Source organism: Podarcis melisellensis, assembly GCF_964234715.1.
Source record: "Podarcis melisellensis genome assembly, chromosome: 7".
NCBI lineage: Eukaryota > Metazoa > Chordata > Lepidosauria > Squamata > Lacertidae > Podarcis > Podarcis melisellensis.
In genome coordinates, this window is record NC_138539.1 from 21,555,409 (window position 1) to 21,568,603 (window position 13,195).

Below are 13,195 nucleotides of genomic sequence, written 5' to 3' on the forward strand. Positions count from 1 at the left end.
CTCCCTCCCTCTCCCTCCCCTCACTTCTCTCTCTCACACATATAAAGGATAATTTTTATAGTTCTTGTAAATGAGGTCTGCGTGGTATTTTATGTGAGCAGTTGCCTGAAACTGAAGCTGAATCTTTTTCTTGTAGTTGTTGGCATCCCATCTGTCTGGAGAGACAATGGATTGCACCTGTGAGTGTTAAGTCAAACCGCTGGAGAATGCCAGGGCACAAGCCTGAATCATGGTCAATTATAATACAGTAACTACTTCTCAGTGGTAGAGTACACGCTTTAGATGCAAAAGGTTCCAGGTTCAATCTCTGACATCTCCAATGGAAAGGATCAGTTGGCAGATGAGATTAAAGACCATGGAGTACTGTTGCCAGACAATACTGGCCTAAATAGATAAATAATCTATCCTCATTTAAGGCAAGTTTCTTTATTCATATTGGTTCCTGCCAACTTAGCTCTAGGGTTGTCATGAGTTGTTGTGGAACTGCAGGGGAATCATGGTCACTTATTATTATTCTGGCCTAGCATCTGCTTTTTACAGGTTACCGGTAACTTAGAAATCCATACTTTGCTAGACAATACGCAAACTGAACCACAGGTATCCTTTAAAATTCACACTTCTCCAAACTTTGCAATGCAGTTCGGCAGTCAAATAATGTTTACAAACATGCATATACAGTACAGTACTATGGTAAAATGTGCATTAAAATGCACATATTAGTGAAAATAACATTTAAAAAGCAGTATATTAGGGGAAATTGCTTTGCAAAAACGTGTCAAAATGGTATGCATTTATTAAGGGAAATTCACACTAAATTTATGAGAACTGTTCATGAGAACTTTTTTCGCAAACTGCTGCAGTGGAAAACTTAATTTAAGATTGGAAAAATGAGATACCAAAATTGACAAACTCATCGATCCCTAGACCCAGGTACTAAAAGCCAATACAAATATGATACAGCATTCATACGCCCTAAAATATGACCAACTACTTTCTTGGTTAAGTTTGGCTATGGTAGTTTTTGGAGTATTATTTGTGCATTACAAACATTTGTATATTACATGGAGCTCCCTAGGATCAGTGGTTAAGGAAACAATGACCAGCATAACATCAAACATCTGTATCGCTTCAAAAATGATGCATTCAGTGAAACCTGTACTGCAACTATTGGTTAATGCCAGGTATTCTAGCATTGTTAAGGTGGTGTAATGGAAATGACAGTTGCACATATTTTTTTCCACTTTATATATTTGCAAAATTGAAATTAGTTGCTTAACTTACACATATGCATTGCCTCCACAGCTACCTTGTGTCTGATTAACAATGTCACTCCATAGGTTAACAGTAATCTAAAGTCATTCAAATGTTTACTGGGTGGTTTAGCAATGGTATTTACTAATAGCTCCTCTTTTAAATAGGGTTATCAGGTCTTACTTTGCTTTCATGCTTTGTGTCTTTTATCTAAGAAGCCCTTTTTAGGCCCACCACATATGGGGGGGGGGGACACATATTGAGAGGCCCCTTCCATGCCCATTTCTGATTACTAATCAACTCACATAATTTGTCATGGAACAACAACTTATCACACATACTCAACATATGACATGTTTAAAATAAGTGGCATTGCAGCGTAGGTTAGCACCAACTTGTCTACTTCCATCTCGTGTTCAACGAGAGGCTGCAGCAAGCCATTTTTAACAACGTGTTACTGATTCCTGAGAGTACATTACTGATAGTAAGACCAGACTGTGCAACGATCGTTCCTTTGCAATACTTAAGATTGCTGCAGTCAGAAATTGGGCTGTGCTATCCTTATTTGGCACTTGGAACGCTGAAAGTTAAGAAACATCATACTGAGATTTAAGCAATGTTTAAAGAACCAAAAAAAAAGGTCTGAGTCATGAAACACATTTGTCCCCTCCTATTAAATAAGGCCTAGTTGCCGCTGCAGTAAGCCTGTGTTCACACCATATGTGTTAAGACACATTTAAACACTTGTTTCTCCATAGAATCCTGAGAACTGCAGTTTAACCCTCACGTAGCTACAATTCCCCACACCTTTAACAAACTTCAGTTCCCAGATTTTGCAGTGGGGGAGTCACATATAAGTATCTGGTGTATACACAGTATCTGGGAGCTGTGGGTTCTCACAATACCCTTTTATACAAAGAAGTTAGTTCAACATTTAAAAATAATAAAAACCAGCATACCAGGGAGAAGGTGGGGCTAGACGCTTTCTGATCTCTTGTAACAACTTTTTTCTATATAAAACCTTATCATTAGACTAATAATCTTTCTTAGACCCTCAATCCTTCAGCTCAGTCGGAGCCACTCTTCCTCAGCTTTGTCTTCCTTACAGGACTGATGTTGTGGGAACAGGGCGGAGAATCCATGTCAGTAATGCTATCTTAAGTTGCTTAGAGGAATGAGTACACCTTTGTTAAGGGCCATCTTCAGGTCTCTCTTAAAGGAGCCATGTGCCAGATACAGTGGTACCTCGGGTTACATACGCTTCAGGTTACATATGCTTCAGATTACAGACTCTGCTAGCCCAGAAATATTACCTCGGGTTAAGAAATTTACTTCAGGATGAGAACAGAAATCGTGTTCCGGCGGCGCGGCAGCAGCGGGAGGCCCCATTAGCTAAAGTGGTACCTCAGGTTAAGAACTGTTTCAGGTTAAGAACAGAACAAATTAAGTTCTTAACCTGAGGTACCACTGTATATAGTTGGCAACATATACATTACACCTCAACAGTGCTTTTTTTCCTTTTAAAAAGAGGTGCCAGAATTCATAAGGCAATGGCACCCACCTGAGAGGTGCTGGAACTGCACTTCACGCTATTAATTTTTGTACCTGTTTTGTACATCTGTTAAAACATAATGATTTAACAAAGCTTATATTGGAACTATGGATCTCCTCTCCTGGCTGCATGCAGGAGGTGAGAAGAGATGAGGGCCAAGAGCCTGAGACTCCCTGTGGCTCCTTCACATGGTGAGAAAGGGTGGTTTCCTGTTCCATTTGAATGAGGCCAGAGAGAGAAAAAGAGGCAGAGACAGAGAAAGGCCTGTAGGAAAGGCTTGTGGACTAGAATATTTTAATATGAGGGCTCAGGCAGACTTGTGCTTTCCCCGCTGCTACTGCCCTTGGGAAAACTTTTTCTTTACCACTGATAAACATCACTCGAGTTTTCTCCAGATATACATTTGCTCTGATTTAGCACTTTAAAAAGCGAGTTTTCAAGGGGAAAGCGGTAGGCAAAATTGCTCTGACCCATGCGTAGAAAGCATGGGACAAGCAGAAGTGTGGATGACACAGCAGAAAAGAAAAATAGAAAGAATCAGACTATGCCTAAACTACTTAAATGTATGTAAATAGACTGAAGATGGTTGTTTTTTAAAAGAAATGGGGAAAAGATAAGATATAGATAAGGAAATAAGAGCATTCCATTGAAGGCAACACTTTCCCTCAAAATGCATTTTATACACTGGAATAACTCTTGGGTAGTGCACTGGCACTAAAGAAATATATTTGTGTTTTAATTTCAGGACAGACATATTCAACAGTGGTGTAGTTTCAGCTGTTGCTCTCTGGAAGTCGCATTTGCGTTATGGTGCAACAGCAATGGGTTCTATAGGAAGCCATTTTGGTTGTGTTGGAAATCAATTTGCAAACCTGCTTAGTCTGGACCTGGGAAATGTGGGTTCCCTTTACAGCAGGTCAGATAAGGTCTCTTCCAGGATTGCTGTGATGTGGACAGAGAAGGTAAGAATAAATCACATTATTTATGATGAAATAAACACTCCTAGTCTTTCTTAGAATTTCAATACTCTTTGGGTTTTAGGCCTGGCCTGAAAAGGAACACAGGATTGGTAAAGTGAGAAGTACAAATGGAAAAGAATATTAAGCTGATATTAGAATTATCTTCAAAGTTGCCTGAGCTTTTTATTGGCCTTGAGTATATATTTCAAAAATATTGAAGGGGGGAGCACATTAATACACCAAACTTTAATTGTTGTTAGTTTATCCATGCAGCCCAGCACTTTTTTTTTCCTCCAGCCTGCTCCAGAAACGTTTGTTCACTTGTTACAAACCATGTCACAAATCTTCAGTGCGGCAGCTAATATTTTACAATTGATCAAATAAACTGGGCTATGTATTCTAAATATGTGACTTAATGAAAACAACTGAAAGATTTATGCTCCATTTAATGTACTTAGCTGAAGACCCAGGGGGATTGCCAAAGGAGATAAAAACTGCAGTACGGGTTAATGCTTAGTTATCTTTTGGTTAACTCTTATAGCTTAGTAGTCAAAGGACATGAAAGGAAAACCTTTGATAAAAATTAGCCTATTTGTAAATTCCAAAACAGGCAGCTGCCTTTATGTGTAGCGCACTGTAGACTTTTATACTTCCAAACAAGGGGTTGTAGCAAAACTTCTTTTGCCATTTATGGACAAGGACAATATTTTTATTGGTTTAGCATCCTAGGAGACAGGGAGAACTTAAAATCAATTTTGTGAATAAAAAAAGCAACTTATCTGAAACTAATAAGTAAAAAAAGATTTTCTTAAAAAGTTTTTCCATTCTTTAAATTTATTTATTATCATCATTTTGAAAAAGAAACATAATCATTGGAAAATAATAATTGGAAAATAATTAACATACATCCTTCCATAATATGCTAATGTATCCATCACAGAGCAAAGTCAACATATTAATAGTTGCACGTACACTAAAATCAAGGTCACAAAGCAAAGGAAACATATTAAGGTTAGGTTACAAATCCCTTGACTAGTCAAACACCATATTATTATTTGACTGAGGTCAAATATTGTCAAAGAGACCTTGAGGTCAACAATATTCTTGTGTAAGTATATGTGGCATTCTTATCTTTTTATTGCACCATGATGTCACATCTAACGGCACAAAGACTTCCTTGTTCTGCAGCTTTGCAGGAATCAAGATTGCACACCCGTGTGCACGCATATGCCCTGCCCAAAATTGTCTGCTGGGTGTTCTGATCTCTCTCAATTATGTGTCACAGTCTAATTTCTTCTACTTACCACATGTCATCACTGCAGATGTCATTGAACAGGAGGAGTACAGGTTTCAGGAGAAAGCCTGACACCAAAGTATATGTACATGCAATGTTTAATCACGGCAGCTAAGGTCGCAGGCGGTAGTAGTGATACTAAAATGGCATTCTTATTTCTTATAGAGCACAGCACATCCTTTCTCAAAAATATGTACTCCTGACATATAGCAAGGTTCTATGTAATTCAAAGCCGCTATGCAAATCCTCTCTCACCCCTTTTCAAGCTGGAAGCAATGAGAGGGAAACTAGTGGAGGAGATTTAGTCATGCCCCGTACAGTGGTACCTCGGTTTACGAACTTAATCTGTCCCAGAAGTCCATTCTTAAACCAAAACCATTCTTAAACTGAGGCACGCTTTCCCTAATGAGGCCTCCTGCCGCCGGTCCCCTTCCACTGTTCAGATTCTGTTCTTACACTGAGGTAAAGTTCTCAAACTGGGACAATATTTCCGGTTTTGCGGAGTTCATAAACCAAATCATTCTTAAACCGGACTTTTCTTAAACCGAGGTACCACTGTACTAAACTTCCCATCAATCTGGGTGGGGGACTGCCAGGGCCCAGGGCAGTTTTGCATCCTGTAAATCTACGCTGTTGCTTGGAGTGTCCCTAATGTGTCTGCTTTTTAGCCCTACCAACAGAGCTCCAGTGTCAGTTGGACCAGGACTTAGGAGGAGCCTAAGTTGTCAGGAAAGCTCCACCATCAGATTTCCCTTTCTGGTATCAGAGCAATGTATCGGATATCAGATGGGGTGGATCCAGTGAAACCTATCCTATGAACCGTGCAGTTTGGTATTGCATGATTCATTTTTTTAAATACTAAATTTTCAGTGAGGGTTACTAAGATTGGTTCAGGGATTAAATAAAACGGCACACAGTTTGAAAGCATCAGTGACCAATTACAGGTTGGCTTGACGTGATACTACACACAGAGGGCATGAAATGAAGAGAGCGCTCCAGGCTTCAGCATCTTAAAAAGTGATGATGCATCCTACCTACTCACAGTGGCGTAGCGTGGGTTGTCAGCACCCGGGGCAAGGCAAGTAATTTGTGCCCCCTAACCCGTGGATTTGCGCCCCCTAACCCTAACCCCCAGATGGTGCGCCCGGTGCGGCCGGCCCCCCCTGCACCCCCCACGCTACGCCACTGCCTACTCAACAGCTGATTGTCTAGAACCCAAAAGCACTTTCAAATTAGCTGACAGCACCTCGGGAGGCTTAGGAGGGGCATGAGGAAGATGCCACTATTTTCTATACAGTTTGTGGATTCCAATGGAAACTTAACTGCTATTGCAATAAGTGAGACACAGTATGACGGACATCAGCTTCAGTAACTCCCTGACTGGAAATGTGCCTCCAAGATCCACCTATAAACCTCATGAAACATTGTCAGGGGTTTTCATTTTAATATTTGGTTGTAATTGTTATGCATATGGTCCCTGGGTGTGCATTTGGTTGATTCCTAAAAAACAAACTCAATAATAAATATTACCTATTGCCGATGAAATATGTATGCATGAATCATTGCACAAATTTATACATGTGTTGTCAAGTGAGATTACACAGACTCCAGGGGTCACGAGCGGGACTTGTATCCCAAAGAAAAAAGACGAGTCAAGAGGGCGTGCTGAGAGGTTGCAACCTTAGCACCAGTCCTCCTTCTTGAAGGCTAAATGTCAGTAGGGCTTGGAGGCATTGAAATTAATCCAATCACAATGAAGGAATAAAGACAAGGCATCTGTACCTCTATTGACTTTTCACGTTTGTGCGATAATTATTGTAACATTTTATTAAAGGCCACAGACCTTTTGATGATAAATACATCTCATTACATGGAATTTTTATACGTAATCATCCCATAGATCTTCGTGTAATTCAGTGGATGTATTTATCGTGTGTTAATCCTAGCATAACAAGCCTTTAACCTATTTGACTTAATTGCAGGCGTATCATATGATTTCCTGGAAAAGTCTTCTTCTCTTTTTCTCTCATCCTCTCTTATACACCAGAAAAGTTTTATTGCTTTCTTAACCCTTTTGTGAGACCCAATATTTTTCTTTTTCCATGCTCCCCTTTTACTTTCTCTAAATTAAAGAGCTACCAAATTCAGTTACTAGCTTGGCTTTTCCAGAGCTAGGAAAAGATTTCAAATTTCTGAGCACCAACAAAAGTTTACCAAGAGCAGAGAAGAAAAAGAATACAAAGCTGTTGTTAATATGGCAAGAAACAAGCATATATGGAACAGCTACACTCTCTAGGAATTCTCTATAAAAGCTTATATCAGAACACCAACAAACACCACATGTTCTTTCCTTCTTCATCTGTCTATTCCTGCATCTTGCACAGAGCACAGGCTAAGCATGATATATATCACACTCTAAGATATGGTATGTTCTAAGAAAACCAATGGTCAAACCAACTATATGGACAAAGGTCCGTATAGTTAAAGCTATGGTTTTCCCAGTAGTGATGTATAGAAGTGAGAGCTGGACCATAAAGAAGGCTGATCGCCAAAGAATTGATGCTTTTGAATTATGGTGCTGGAGGAGACTCTTGAGAGTCCCATGGACTGCAAGAAGATCAAACCTATCCATTCTGAAGGAATCAGCCCTGAGTGCTCACTGGAAGGACAGATCCTGAAGCTGAGACTCCAATACTTTGGTCACTTCATGAGAAGAGAAGACTCCCTGGAAAAGACCCTGATGTTGGAAAAGATGGAGGGCACAAGGAGAAGGGGACGACAGAGAACGAGATGGTTGGATAGTGTTCTTGAAGCTACCAACATGAGTTTGACCAAACTGCAGGAGGCAGTGGAAGACAGGAGTGCCTGGCGTGCTCTGGTCCATGGGGTCACGAAGAGTCGGACACGACTAAATGACTAAACAACAAGAAAACCAAAACATTTGCACATTGAAGATCTGTTAATTTCAGACCTTTGGAGCCACTGACCTCAGCTCCCAAGCAAAAGTTTTCACACTGTATGTGAGGTTTTTTTAAATGTGCTTCAAATATTGTGGTTTTAGTGGGTTTATTAATCCAGCTCTGTAATATGCGTCTGTTCAAATAAGAGCAAATAAACAGATTCCTCCAGAATCATTTTGACGGCCAGGGGCAAAAGCAGCTATAATGGAAGCTGGTGAACAATATCCCTCAGAAAGGATTTAGGTATCACTATGAGACTCATCTGCATGAGTAGAAATTTATTGCATCTATTATCTATTGCAGGGGTGAGGAACCTCAACCTCAGAAACCAGCCTCAGGACTGAGTGTAACCTGTTGTAGAAAGGTAAGAGTCCCACCTACCGTTCTGCCTCCTTTTGCCTCTGGCCCTGCCCACCAATGGTTTGTGGCCCCTGGAAGACTACCCATGAGGGAATGTGGCCCTTGGAATTAAAAAGGTTTCCTACCCTTGATTCTGTGTCCTATCTCCTAACAGCGCTATTTCCCCTCAGCTGTACCTCCTATCTCAGCCAGTTCCCAGAAGTAACAACCCAGTCCTTTGAACCAAATATTCTCAGTTCATCAGAGGCAGGGAAAATCACTGGGAATAACTCAAGCCAGATACTACCAGAAGCAAATGCAGGCGTTTGATTTACAGTATTTTTGGATGAATGGGATAGTAGTAGTTTTGTCTCATTTATATGCAAAGTATATGTTATAGGCAAAATGTAATAATATAAAAATAAGGCAAAAATAAAACGAAGCACCAGAGAGGATTTAAAATCAAAATATTATATAATAGAGAAAGGAAACTTTGTTCATGGTTTGCCTATGTCATAGATCTATTTGGATACTTTATGCAACATATCAACCCACTCTTCCTCAGTATCAGCATGTTTGTGATCTTTCCGGGCACTGCTTTGATCTTTTACCTCTTTTGTTAAGAATACTAAATTGGTAACATTAAACTGAGCTGTAATTTAGCATTTCATTTTATACAAAGTGAAAGCTGAAAGCCGTCAGGTTATGAGTGGTGCCATACATTTAACCATTTAAACCAAGGCCGTGGCTTGGGGGGCAGAGGAAGCTATTAAGATGTCTACAGCACTTAGTTCTGTACACAGCTGTCATGCTTTTAATGTCAAACTTAGTCACTAAGGTCGGGGTGAGACAGAACTGGCTAATAGTGCCACTTCTTCACTCTCTCCAGTTATAGCAATGGGATGACTGAAAGCAGCACAGAACTCAGAGTAGGGCAGGCAGGTATTTTGGAAATGGGTGCCATAATAACGTCTTAGTTATAAAGCAGGGGTGAGAAACCTGTGTTGCTACAGATGTTGTTGGACTACAGCTCCCATTATCCCTGACGGTTGGCCGTGATGGCTGGGCATGATGGGAGTTGGAGTCCAAAAAACAACAGGATGGTCACAGGCTTACCTGAGAGCCAGTGTGGTGTAGTGGTTGAGTGCGATAGACTCGTAATCTGGGGAACCGGGTCCGTGTCTCCACTTCTCCACATGCAGCTGTTGGGTGACCTTGGGCCAGTCACACTTCTTTAAAGTCTCTCAGCCCCACTCACCTCACAGAGTGTTTGTTGTGGGGTAGGAAGGGAAAGGAGAATGTTAGCCGCTTTGAGACTCCTTAGGGTAGTGATAAAGCAGGATATCAAATCCGAACTCTTCTTCTTCTTCTTCCCTGATATAAAACCACTGGGAAATATTACCTACTTTGGCTATTTAGGAAATTTTTGTGACATTACTTGACATAGTGATAAATGTGACATAGATTATTGTCAACAAGTGGTGGGCAGCTGCTGTGTTTGAAGGAACCCGAGTGCCCAAATCCTGCATTCTTCTGCCCAAGTGTAAAGAAGCTCGCAGAACACATGTGATGAGATACTGTTACAGAAATTGAATCTTCAGAAGTTCCAGCTCATAAAAGCATGCTCTGGATTGTTAGATGCAGTGGTGCATTCACACTGAGAGATGTAAGCCACTGAAGCGCAACACATTCATTCAATCACACCGTTTTCTAATATTAAATAACAGAATTTTAAAAAGAAATTACTGAACAACCTTGTCTATGGATAAATGTGTAGTTATAATTCAAGGAGTAGCTAAGTTAACCAGACTGCCTTCAGGGTGCAGTAGCGGAAAAGCCCATATATACGTTTATGCTCAAAAGCACATCAGACGTTTTTCGTAATTCGTGAAACTATAACCTTGATGAAAATATTTTAGCACATCAGGCAATATTTGAAAATTCAGAAGAGGTGCTCAGATGGCCCCTTGGAATTCTCTACCCTTTGAGCAGAGTTTTGGGGCACCCTCCAGGAACAGAATCTGCAAACTACAAGCCTCCCATTGCTGTCTATGGCAGATGGATTTCCATAGACGGCATGGATTATTTTCTCATCCTGCTGCTAAAAATGGAAAATGTTGGTTTATATGCATGAAACTGCATTGCTGGATCAAATCCATGCCGTTTAGCAAACATCTAACAGAAAATACTGCAACAGCTTTCCCCTACGAATATACTGATCAAAGCCATCAATACACTGATCTGAGCAAATCTACGTGTAACTGAACCTCCCCTGTTTCAGTGGAGCGATCTTCTAAGTACCTAGAATTACTGCCACATTCTGAATGGGTGCAGTTTCTACTCATGTAATTAAACACACTAAACTTGCTATGCAGTCCCACTGATGGCAATTTAGTTTTCAATAAGTAAGTGGTGTTAAATTTATAGGTGATCTTTTTGAGTCATATTCTCTTAAATCCTTTTAGCAGTTCAATATCCTAGTTTGTATTCCTAATGCAGTTATTGGGAAAATTCCATTCATGGAATAGGCTGTGACTTAACTAGGCTTAACCATCATTTTACTAGGCTTTGCTAACAAAATAGACATGGGGTGTGGGGTTTGCATAATTTACTTCTAGCCACGAAACTTTTTTTGTTGCTATAAATGAGTGGTGTGTAACTACACCAAAAGAATGTGAAATGCAAAATTTAAAAAGCATCTTATATGTAATATTGATTTACTGTGGTGGCTGAATACACTTTTCATTTTGAGGGCCCGTCCTTTATGGGCAACCTTTCAGGGGTCACATGCCAATGATGGGTGTGGCTAGAGGCAAAAGTGGGCGGAGCAATGAATGTGACTCTTACCTTTGTACAGTAAGTTACATTCCAGCCATGCAAAAGACAGAGATTTTTACACCCACCCTCATCTCTCCACCCTCTATCTAGGTCAGGCATAGGCAAACTCGGTCCTCCAGATGTTTTGGGACTACAACTCCCATCATTCCTAGCTAACAGGACCTGTGGTCAGGGATGATGGGAGTTGTAGTCCCAAAAACATCTGGATTGCCGAGTTTGCCTGTGCCTGATCTAGGTAAACAAGAGGGATCATCATAGTTCACAGACACATTCCAGTCAGGCGAAAGCACCCTGGAAGGGTGCAGAGCACAGCCAGCAAAGGGTGTGTGGCCCAGGCTGGATAGAGGGGTCCAGAGAGCCCTGGAACTGAGGCTTCCCAACCATGATTTATTAATGTCAACTAGATGCACACACGACAATTAGACTAGCAGAAAAGGAAGAGAACTCCCTTCATCCCTGTCAACCTTTCTTCATCTCCTTAGTTGGATCTGAAGAAGGCCCAGATCAAATGCCTTGTGCATAAACATCCAAATTTGCAACTATGTGCAGATACCTGTAATGCAGGGTTTCACTGGAATACTCTTTCAGAAACCCCAATATGGTTGGAGAAGATCCTGCATTCAAGTAGAATATTAAAGAGAGACAGATACAAACATTAAAATCAATGCTTTTTTCTGGGGGTACACAGTACCGTAACAATTTCTCCCCAAATGTTAAAAGTGTGGTACCTACTGTAACAACTTCATAGTGAGTACGAGCACCTTTTTAAAAAAACACACACATATTCAGTGATAAATACTATGTAACATCCAGTTGTGTCTCTCAACAAATGGAGCAAACTTCCCTCACAAAACAAGACTTCTCCTTCCTTTCTTCTGTCCTACAGCCCACAGCAATCACCTCAAATCTGCTCTGAAGGGTTTGAGATCAAAAGCACAATATGAGTGCCAGTAACACCCCAACAAAAAGCATCCCAAGGAGTTGTGTTAAAAAATATTCTTATGCACATGGAATTAAATGCTTTAGATAATTTAGTAGCACCTATGCATGTAACAGCAATTCAGAACAATGTCTGTTTCTAAATATTTTAATTCTCAGTTCAATAAGCAACATGCTAGCTGTGGTAAGGACATTACGATGTGGAAGGAAAAGAGCTAATAATTAGGGTTCACACAGCACATGGAAATAACATTAGGAAAGTCAACACTACTGGATTAATTCTATAACATCGTAACTATTGGAAAGAAAGCCTACCACTGCAACATTAAGGGCTTTAGCTAATAGGTGCTTTTTAAAAATCTCTGTCCAAGTCAGTATATACATATGAGTTTCCTATTGCCAATCCATCACAGGATTTCAGTTTCACATTAAGAGTTGATTTGCACTCTGTGTAAACCCCATTTATCATGATGACAGAAGCAAAAGACCTTCATGGTTTGAAATTCCTTCATAACTTTTCAAAGACTGATATAAGATGCTTGTAACACTTCAAAAATTATTACGAAAAGAATTATTTATTTTGCAAAGAATGACTTATGGTGAATGAATAGATATTTCCTAGCGGGACAATATTTTTCGTTTGGGGAGAAATAGCTATGAAATGCAAGTGGTTGAATATATTCTTTTAACCTGACAAAAATATGAGGCTAGGCTTATGGCCCACCAGTAATAAAATCAAGACCATCTGCCATATAGTATAGACTAGGTATTATCTACCAATGAAATATAGAATCTAAGGAGTTAAGTCGGAAGAATATATATCCATTTTCAAGGCTATCCAGGGCATCCACCTAACAAAGAAACTTACAAATTCAGTGCTAGCGGAATGATACTGAATGGATAAACGTGGCATATAGAAGGTTTCAACAATGGTTTTCAAACTATGTTTTGCAGAACCCTTGGGCAGCTGAAGAAGAATCTTTGTGTATTGTAGGACACCGTATCAGTCTGCACAGGGCAATGTGAGGCCCCAATAAGTCTAGCTCAGAGCCTTCACCAATCT

The 13,195-nt window shown here is 40.2% G+C and overlaps 1 long non-coding RNA gene across 2 annotated transcripts; it reads left to right on the top strand.

Annotated features, from left to right (window-relative positions):
• The first annotated feature begins 2,212 nt into the window (after window positions 1-2,212).
• Window positions 2,213-8,776, top strand: LOC309374221. Of its 2 annotated transcripts, none has more exons than XR_014170412.1 (3): window positions 2,213-2,517; window positions 3,549-3,765; window positions 8,320-8,776. It is a non-coding gene; the product is annotated as an uncharacterized lncRNA (long non-coding RNA). The 2 variants fall into 2 exon arrangements; XR_014170413.1 differs by lacking the exon at window positions 2,213-2,517 and adding an exon at window positions 2,819-3,366.
• Window positions 8,777-13,195: the final 4,419 nt, after the last annotated feature.